This window comes from Bidens hawaiensis, unplaced genomic scaffold, assembly GCF_021521415.1.
Source record: "Bidens hawaiensis isolate Kalapana, Puna unplaced genomic scaffold, B.hawaiensis_p1.1 tig00042501_1, whole genome shotgun sequence".
NCBI classification, from domain to species: Eukaryota; Viridiplantae; Streptophyta; class Magnoliopsida; order Asterales; family Asteraceae; genus Bidens; species Bidens hawaiensis.
Genome location: NW_027505790.1, coordinates 156,406 through 163,989, shown reverse-complemented (window position 1 = coordinate 163,989; position 7,584 = coordinate 156,406). Strand labels below are relative to the sequence as shown.

The 7,584-nt window shown below is 34.6% G+C and overlaps 1 pseudogene across 1 annotated transcript; it reads right to left on the bottom strand.

Annotated features, from left to right (window-relative positions):
• Positions 1 to 4,590: 4,590 nt before the first annotated feature.
• Positions 4,591 to 7,238, bottom strand: LOC143615349 (eukaryotic translation initiation factor 3 subunit C pseudogene; annotated as a pseudogene). Its single transcript, XR_013150457.1, has 3 exons — positions 7,212 to 7,238; positions 5,838 to 7,104; positions 4,591 to 5,262 (listed from the first exon to the last, which is right to left on the bottom strand). The product of XR_013150457.1 is annotated as a eukaryotic translation initiation factor 3 subunit C pseudogene (transcript).
• Positions 7,239 to 7,584: the final 346 nt, after the last annotated feature.

The following is a 7,584-nucleotide window of genomic DNA, read 5'->3' as shown; positions in this document are numbered from 1 at the left end:
AATCTATAAAAATAAGAATGGCTCGGTTTCATCAGTTTTAAATCCTGTAAGATTATGTAGACAGTATATAGCTCTTATTCAAACCCTAAACATTTATGATTTTGAAAAAAAAACACAAAACATAACCATAAAGAAACAGTAAAAACGACGATTAGTCAAAAATAACAGTAAAACGAGCGCCGTACAGTGTGAAATTATATTTAGAAGTTATAAAGAGGTAAAACTCAAAAATACATTAGACTCATTAAGGTTTAATGAGCCTAAACAATCTTTCCATACAATGCTTGAGCTCTGCTTATTTCGAGCTTTTACTCGATCCAATTTCAGTTCAGCTTTTACTCGATCCATAACCATAACCATAACCATAACCATAACCAAAACCAAACTTTGGCTAAAATTTTAAACTTAACATAACGAACCAACCAACTTTTCGCTTAAAAATACATGAAAATGAAAATATAAAACATTAAACACATGACATGTATGCATAAAAGCGATAACTATATGAAATGGAAGCATAAAAGCTTGAAATATATGAAAATATGAAAGGTTCGGTTCGGTTCCAATTTCGGTTTTTATACATAATCAAAACCAATAACCGATATTCGGTTTTTGGAAAATCCATAACCTAAATCAGTTCAGTTGTTTTGGCTAGCTAGTTTGTCGGCTTTCGGTCCAGGTTGGTTAATAGATCGGCTAGTAACCAAAACCAAACTTTAGCTAAAATATCACACTTAAGATAATAAACCAAGTTTTTGGCTTAAAAATACATGAAACGGAGATATAAAACGTTAATACATGAAATAGAGGTACAAAAGCTTAAAACATATGAAAAAAATGAAGGGTTCGGTTCGGTTTAGTCGGGTTTTCATGTAAACAGTATATAACTCATATTCAAGCCTTAAAAATCTGTGCTTTACAAGAAAAACACAAAACACAACATAAAAACAACATGAATACATAGATCAACCAAACAGAACACATAAACTATATATTTACACGTGGCATTACTCTTTATACTTACTTAAGTTTAACATCATCATAAACTAGGGTTTATACAGCTTTTATTTGAGATTAAAAAAACCCAAAATCAGATTTTTTTTTATCGCAAATATTATTTCCAAAAATGGAAAAAAATAATATAAGGTGAAAAGGAGAGTGATGGTGGAGTCTATGTTAACTACGGTGGAGGTTGATGATGTACCGGAGGAATCGGAGTTGAGTCGGAATCGGAAACTGAGTCGGAGCGAGTTGACGAAAATGGAAATGAAAATGAAGAAGAGTGTGTGTGTGTACGTATTGGTGAACGGTGATGCCACCACTATATGTATATTTATAAGTTGTCAGAATACTAATAATAATAATTTAAGGATATATGTTTTTATTTTTTATATTAATTAATATTAATGTTAATATTTCTTTTGTATAATTGTTTATGTACAGATATATTACTTTATGGTTTCAGGATAAAAAAAAAATTATTTTTAATATGAAAATAGTGAGAACCAATTTGTTATTATTATTAGGTTTGTTTTTATAATTGTTTGTTATTATTTTTTGTTTATATATGCTGATTTCTGATTATGAGACGTTATAAATATTTGCTAATTTATATTTTGTTGTTATTATTAGGTTTTTTCTTATGTTGTTATTATTTTGGTGCTGATTTTGATTATTTTTTTTGTTATTATTAAGTTTTTTCTTTGTTATTATAAAACATTGCTTATGTAGATTGTTATTGTAGTTGGTATTGTTTCCTACGTTCTCATTTTTGGTAGATTAATAGTGTTTTCTACGTTCTCATGTTAAAATTATTTTGTATATGAACCTTCCCCTTACTTTATGAGTTTTAAATTTGGGGTGAAAACGAGCCGAGTTCGGCTTATTTGAAGTTACGAGAGCTTGAGTTCAGCTTGTTTCGAGTTGTTTTTTTTTTTTAAGTTTGAGGTTGACTTGTTTATTATTTATTAATTTAGTTTTTTATTATTTTTATATATGTTGAGCAACCTGACTCAAGGGGGTTTTCTCACAGTGGTGTGAGTTTCCTCCTTGATGGTGTTTTGAGTGGGTCAGGCCTGGAGCGTCAAAATCAGTATGGACGGTTGACATCCCGTCTCAGGAAGGCTCACTCAGGTACTGGCGGGGGATCCAAACGCTATTCAAAAAAAAAAAAAAACGAGCCATAAAATGATTTCATAACCAAGAATTCAAGAAATAATCATAGATACCAATCACAATAAGAATATAACTCTTAACTATAATCATAATCAAAGTTAACTCCCTAATGCATCTTCCTAGTTCGAGCTGGACTAACACTCAACCTGGGGTTGAAACTTTGAAACAACGGAGGAGGAAGGCATTTGGTGAAAAATGAAAATGTCTACATACCAATATGGAGCTGGAATATGTGGTACCTTAAACGAGTTAAAACTTAGTCATGCAGTGTGAAATTAATATATAGAAAGAAATCCTAAAGAGTTGAAACTTAAAAATACATTAAGCTCGTTAAGGTTTGATGAGCCTAAACGATCTTTTCATATAAGGCCCCAACTCTAGTTCGGCTCATTTCAAACTTTTATTAGTCCCATTTCAAATAAATCACCGTGGCTCGACTCATTTGCACTCCTATTGACCATCAGTTAAAACTTAAAACAGATAGTTTTTTCCTATGTATGTATATTATATTAATATATTTAATATAAGTGGTAGACTATTATAGTGACTTACAAAATTTCGTGTAACTTCATGTCATTTGTATGTTAGATCCATTATTCATTTATTTGGAGTACATATTTATTGAAACACGATAAGTTTTACTATTTTTGTCTTATTATTTTACAAAGAAAAGGACATGTGTGCATCATAACAACTTATGAAAATGAATTGATTAAAAGAAAAACGCGTAAATAGATTTAATAAGCATCTTTCCTTTTATTTTCCATATGATTTATGACAAGGGAAACTTTGGGTAGATTACTACTAGATCAATAATGCAACTTCTCTTTTTATTTTCCGTTCACGTGTTACACAGTTACATGGTTTGTACAACCATAGTTGAGACGCGGGAACTCTAATCAGGGTTTTGTAAATGCAAGCATTCTCCAAAACAGGGAAAAAATTATAGGAAAAGAAGAGTCATCATGGATGAGTGCATATTCACTACGAACAGAGATTAATGATGACAAATAAGTAGCATATGGTGCATGAACGAGGTTGTATTTGAGAAATCAGGATTGGAATCAGAGTCAGTGTTGTAGTGAGTTGACGTTGAAGCATCGAAGGGAAAAATGATGGTGCAATATGGTGTAATATTGTCGCATTGTCACATAAGGTGTATCACGCAAGGGTCGGATTCAATAGTTTGCTATATATAATATATAATTTTATATATAGAATTGAAAATTTGTGCATTAAGATTGTGTATCAATAATGTATTAAATAAGAGGTAAATAGTTACGGATCAATGAATTTGTTTCATTAACGTCGTAAACTTTTGGTGTTCGGGTGTTTATCATTCGACTTACAAGCTTTTTAGGTCGGATCGGGTCGCTTATGCTCAAGAAAATCTATAGCCAGTTGCATCATTATTTTGATTAACTTGATTGAAACCTGATTATTTTTACTACTATGTATTATTTTGCTTTAGTAAAAGGGCATGTCTATATAAATCATTAAGAATGACTTGATGGAAAGAGACAGCAACATGAGTAATTAAAATAAAGGAATACCGAGTAATTAAAATAACAGTCTCAACTGTAAACTTGGGTGGTGGCGGTCCCAACTAAAGGGTATGCGTTTGTAACTGACCGCAACTAATGGATGTTAACTCCGTTAGTGATTTGCTGACGTGGATCTTCTTCTCCGGCCACATTACGCCGGAAACCTGTGGGAAACATGCAACTCGGGACTAAATACAAAAAAGTCACCGTTTTAAAAAAATTACGTTATTTGCGTGCATGAAACTACTTGGAAATTGCCTCTTGAAGCAGGTAGTAATGTTTGTGGGTCATGACTTACCTAACCAACTCTTATACCATTAGTAAAAGTGACGTGGCTTGATAACAATGGCGTAACTTAGTTGGGGTCAAGGGTGGACCCAACTCCCTCCGTTTTTATTGCTCGGTAGTGTAAATTTATTTTTTACTGGTCAAAACATTTTTTTACATAGTGTAAATTTACCCGTTTTTACCAAATTTTGAGCCTAACCCCCTCTCGTTTGTGAACTTTTTTATATATATTGAGTCCGCCCCTCTCGGCGTATGTGTCCAAGCTTCAACATTACGTGATAACGAGATTTAACATTGTGCCGGGGCGCTAAAGCCGGAGTGGTAAACAATGAAACGGTAATGTGTAATGAAAACCATAACTCAGGTATTAAAAATGATACATCAGTCATTCAATAATCAATAATCTGTCAATAATAATCCAACAAGTTTAAAATGCAAAAATCAAAAATTAGTTCCAAACATATTCGACTAAACACGAGTATGTCATAACCTGTTTTGACCCGAACTTATTCCACTAAACACGAGCCCCCCGGTTCAAACTCACCATACGGTTAACACCTCTAGATTGACCCGCCCGGTCCCTTTAGTAGTCCTGCCACTTATTCCCGTCTGCAACCGATGCATAGTCCTGACCCTCACTCGCCTCCATGGCCCGCTCATTTCTCTCAACAAGAACCAATAGCTTTTCGGTTAACTCAAACGCCAGAGCCTGTAACTGACTATGCTCGACTTCATGGAACAAAATGCACCTTGTCGGCTGGTCCCACCGAGCACGAAGCTCGTCATTAATCATCATCTTGCTAACAACACAATGAGTTTGACTTTCCGAAAAGTCAAACATACTCGCTAGCTGTTCCAACTTTAACGTCTCGTATGATGACGAATAAGCGAACAGATACGTTCTTAACGCTTCTTCCTTGATCTTGTTTTTCACCATTTGTAAAACCGTTTCACGTTTTTTAACAAGCTTCCAGATATCTAGCATGCTGATAATGTCAAATGAGGTTTTGAAATCGCCTTTCGTAAGGGCTCGGGTGGCTGCAATGATGTGGTCACGCACGGTTTCAAGGGGGGCGGTGAATGTCTGCTGGTTACTTGTTTCAAGTAACCGTCTTAGCGTCTTGCTTATGGCTTTTCGCCCTGCTGCCATGTTGGCAACTTCTAAAAGCATGGCACATATTAAGTGTACCGATTCTAGAAGCTCGAGGTTAATATGCATGTGATACGGCGTCTGCATTTGTCGTTCCAAACGTTCCTGCAGAAATCGATTAACTCAGAATTTAAAACTTGTAAAAAATAATAACTATAAATATGTAACGATAAGGATTTGTGGCCACTCAAAAAAAAATTAAAAAAATCATAACTCAAAATATAATTAAAAAATGAAAAATTAACAAAACTAAAATGCTTCCCACGTCTTGCGAGTTCAAAAAAAAAAAACCCCGAAAAAGACACCACGTCAAGAAATAAGACACAATGACGAAAATAAACAAAAAAAAAGACAATAGATCGCAAAATATAACACAGTGTGAAGCAAATTATAACATAATGTTGAGTAATATAACACAATATCAAGTAAAAAAGACACAATCAATGACGAAAATAAACAAAAAACACAATAATAAATAAAAAGACGATGAGCTTTTTTCCTCAACAACAAGGAAGACAGGGGAAACATTCTTGTTTTTTTTACTTTTTTTTTTATTTTGAGTTTTACTTTTTTATTGATTTTTCATTTTATTTTTTTGAGGGTTTTTTTTTTTGCCACAAATCATTCTCATTTTTGTTCCCCTTTGTAGAATAACCTGACCCATACAACCGAAACAATACCTGTTCTGGAGTCTTGTCATGAAACCGGCTTTGAGAAACACCTTGTGCAAGAAGCTCTTTAACCCTGCCACCCGAATGCAACTTGAAAAGACAACTATGCCCGTCAACGATATTCCCAACCCGAAAAGCACACAAACCGAGCTGAGCCATTGACCGATTAAACAGTATCTGAGTTGAGAAATCCATTTACTGAACATTATCCTGCAAGTGGCTCAAGCAACAAATCACGAGCCGTTACAAACTCATCTGAAATAGCATGATGGTAGATATCACATAACATTGCACGAGCCTTGGTCCGTTCATCACCATACTTGTAAATAATATTAACCAGCGTATCCATCAGCTCCCGGGTACTTGTTGGAAAATGAGGTTTCCGAGGCACGATAGCAGGCGTGTTTATAAACGCAGGCGGGCCTGCATTCGATTCGTTTCCATTTTCTTCAACTTCTGATTGATCAACCGAGTCTTTCATTGCTTTGTATACATCCATCGGTTTGTAATACACTAGTTCGATGAGCTTTAACGCAGCCTTCGCTGCAGCCTTGTGGTCCCCAACACGCTGTAAATACGACTGAACGTTTTGAGCTAAAACAAACAACAAAGGCTCGTCTTGAAGCCGCTCTGCATACTCACTCGTATGCGGACCAATACACTGCAAACTTTTATAAAACTCAACATACAACTTTTCAAGAAACGCTGCAAGGTTTTCGTTCACACGTATATTGTAATCCGTTTCATTCTCGTCAACAAGAATGTTTGGATGCTGCTCGAGCATATCGAGTACAACAAGAACATTCTGCACGCACTTCTTCCACATGTTTATCAGCATGTGACCGTTTAAACCAACATCACACTGCGCAGAGACCACGGCTAACAAGATCTTAACCTTTTGAGCCGGTGTTTTAGCCAACTTCGTTAAGAACGTAAGTTGTTCGACCAACTCAAGCTTTCCAGTTGCCTTTCTACCACGAGCCGATAAAACCGCCTTGAACTTTTTATTAACTGCATCCCAAGTTACTTGACTCGGATCCATTTCCTGCAAACTGACCCCATCATTTATCTTCGCAGCATTATTCATCTGATCAATATTCGTCGACTGCTTGTCTTTTGCAGACTTGTTTAATCTTTTTGTACGTCTACTCGTCTTCTTCTTCAAACCGCTTTCGTTATCACCAGTGTCGTCGATATACTTGTTTCCAGCGCGCGCATTCGGAACATCATTTTTTTTCTCATGATCATTCACTTCAGGTTCAGTGTCACTGTCATCCTATTATACAACAAATTAAAACATATGATATAATCATATTAGCATATGTTAATATTAATATCTTATGATTTGTGCATAATAATATTATCATTAAAAGCTAAACAAACCTGACTCCTCCAAAATTTTGATGCCATCTTCTTAACTCACAGATTAATGTAATGCAGTCTCAGTGAACTTTAAGCTGAATAATAACATGCAAATTATTAGATTAAATAAAAACAAAGCGCGGTATTAACGAACAATTATATTATGTCTGGCTAAGCTTTCTTAACTCCAAAAGGGTTACTTATGGCTTTTTCGAAAGTAGTTTTTTTAAAAAAAGAAAACCAAAAAGCAGGTAAAATGACCAAAAAGTATATTTTTATATATTTGCTAGTTTTACAGATAATGGAATGGGGGTATATTTGTAATTTGGTATCCAAAATCAAAAACAAAACAAAAAACTTGGATTTCTTGTTTTCGAAAAACTTTTTAACCCGT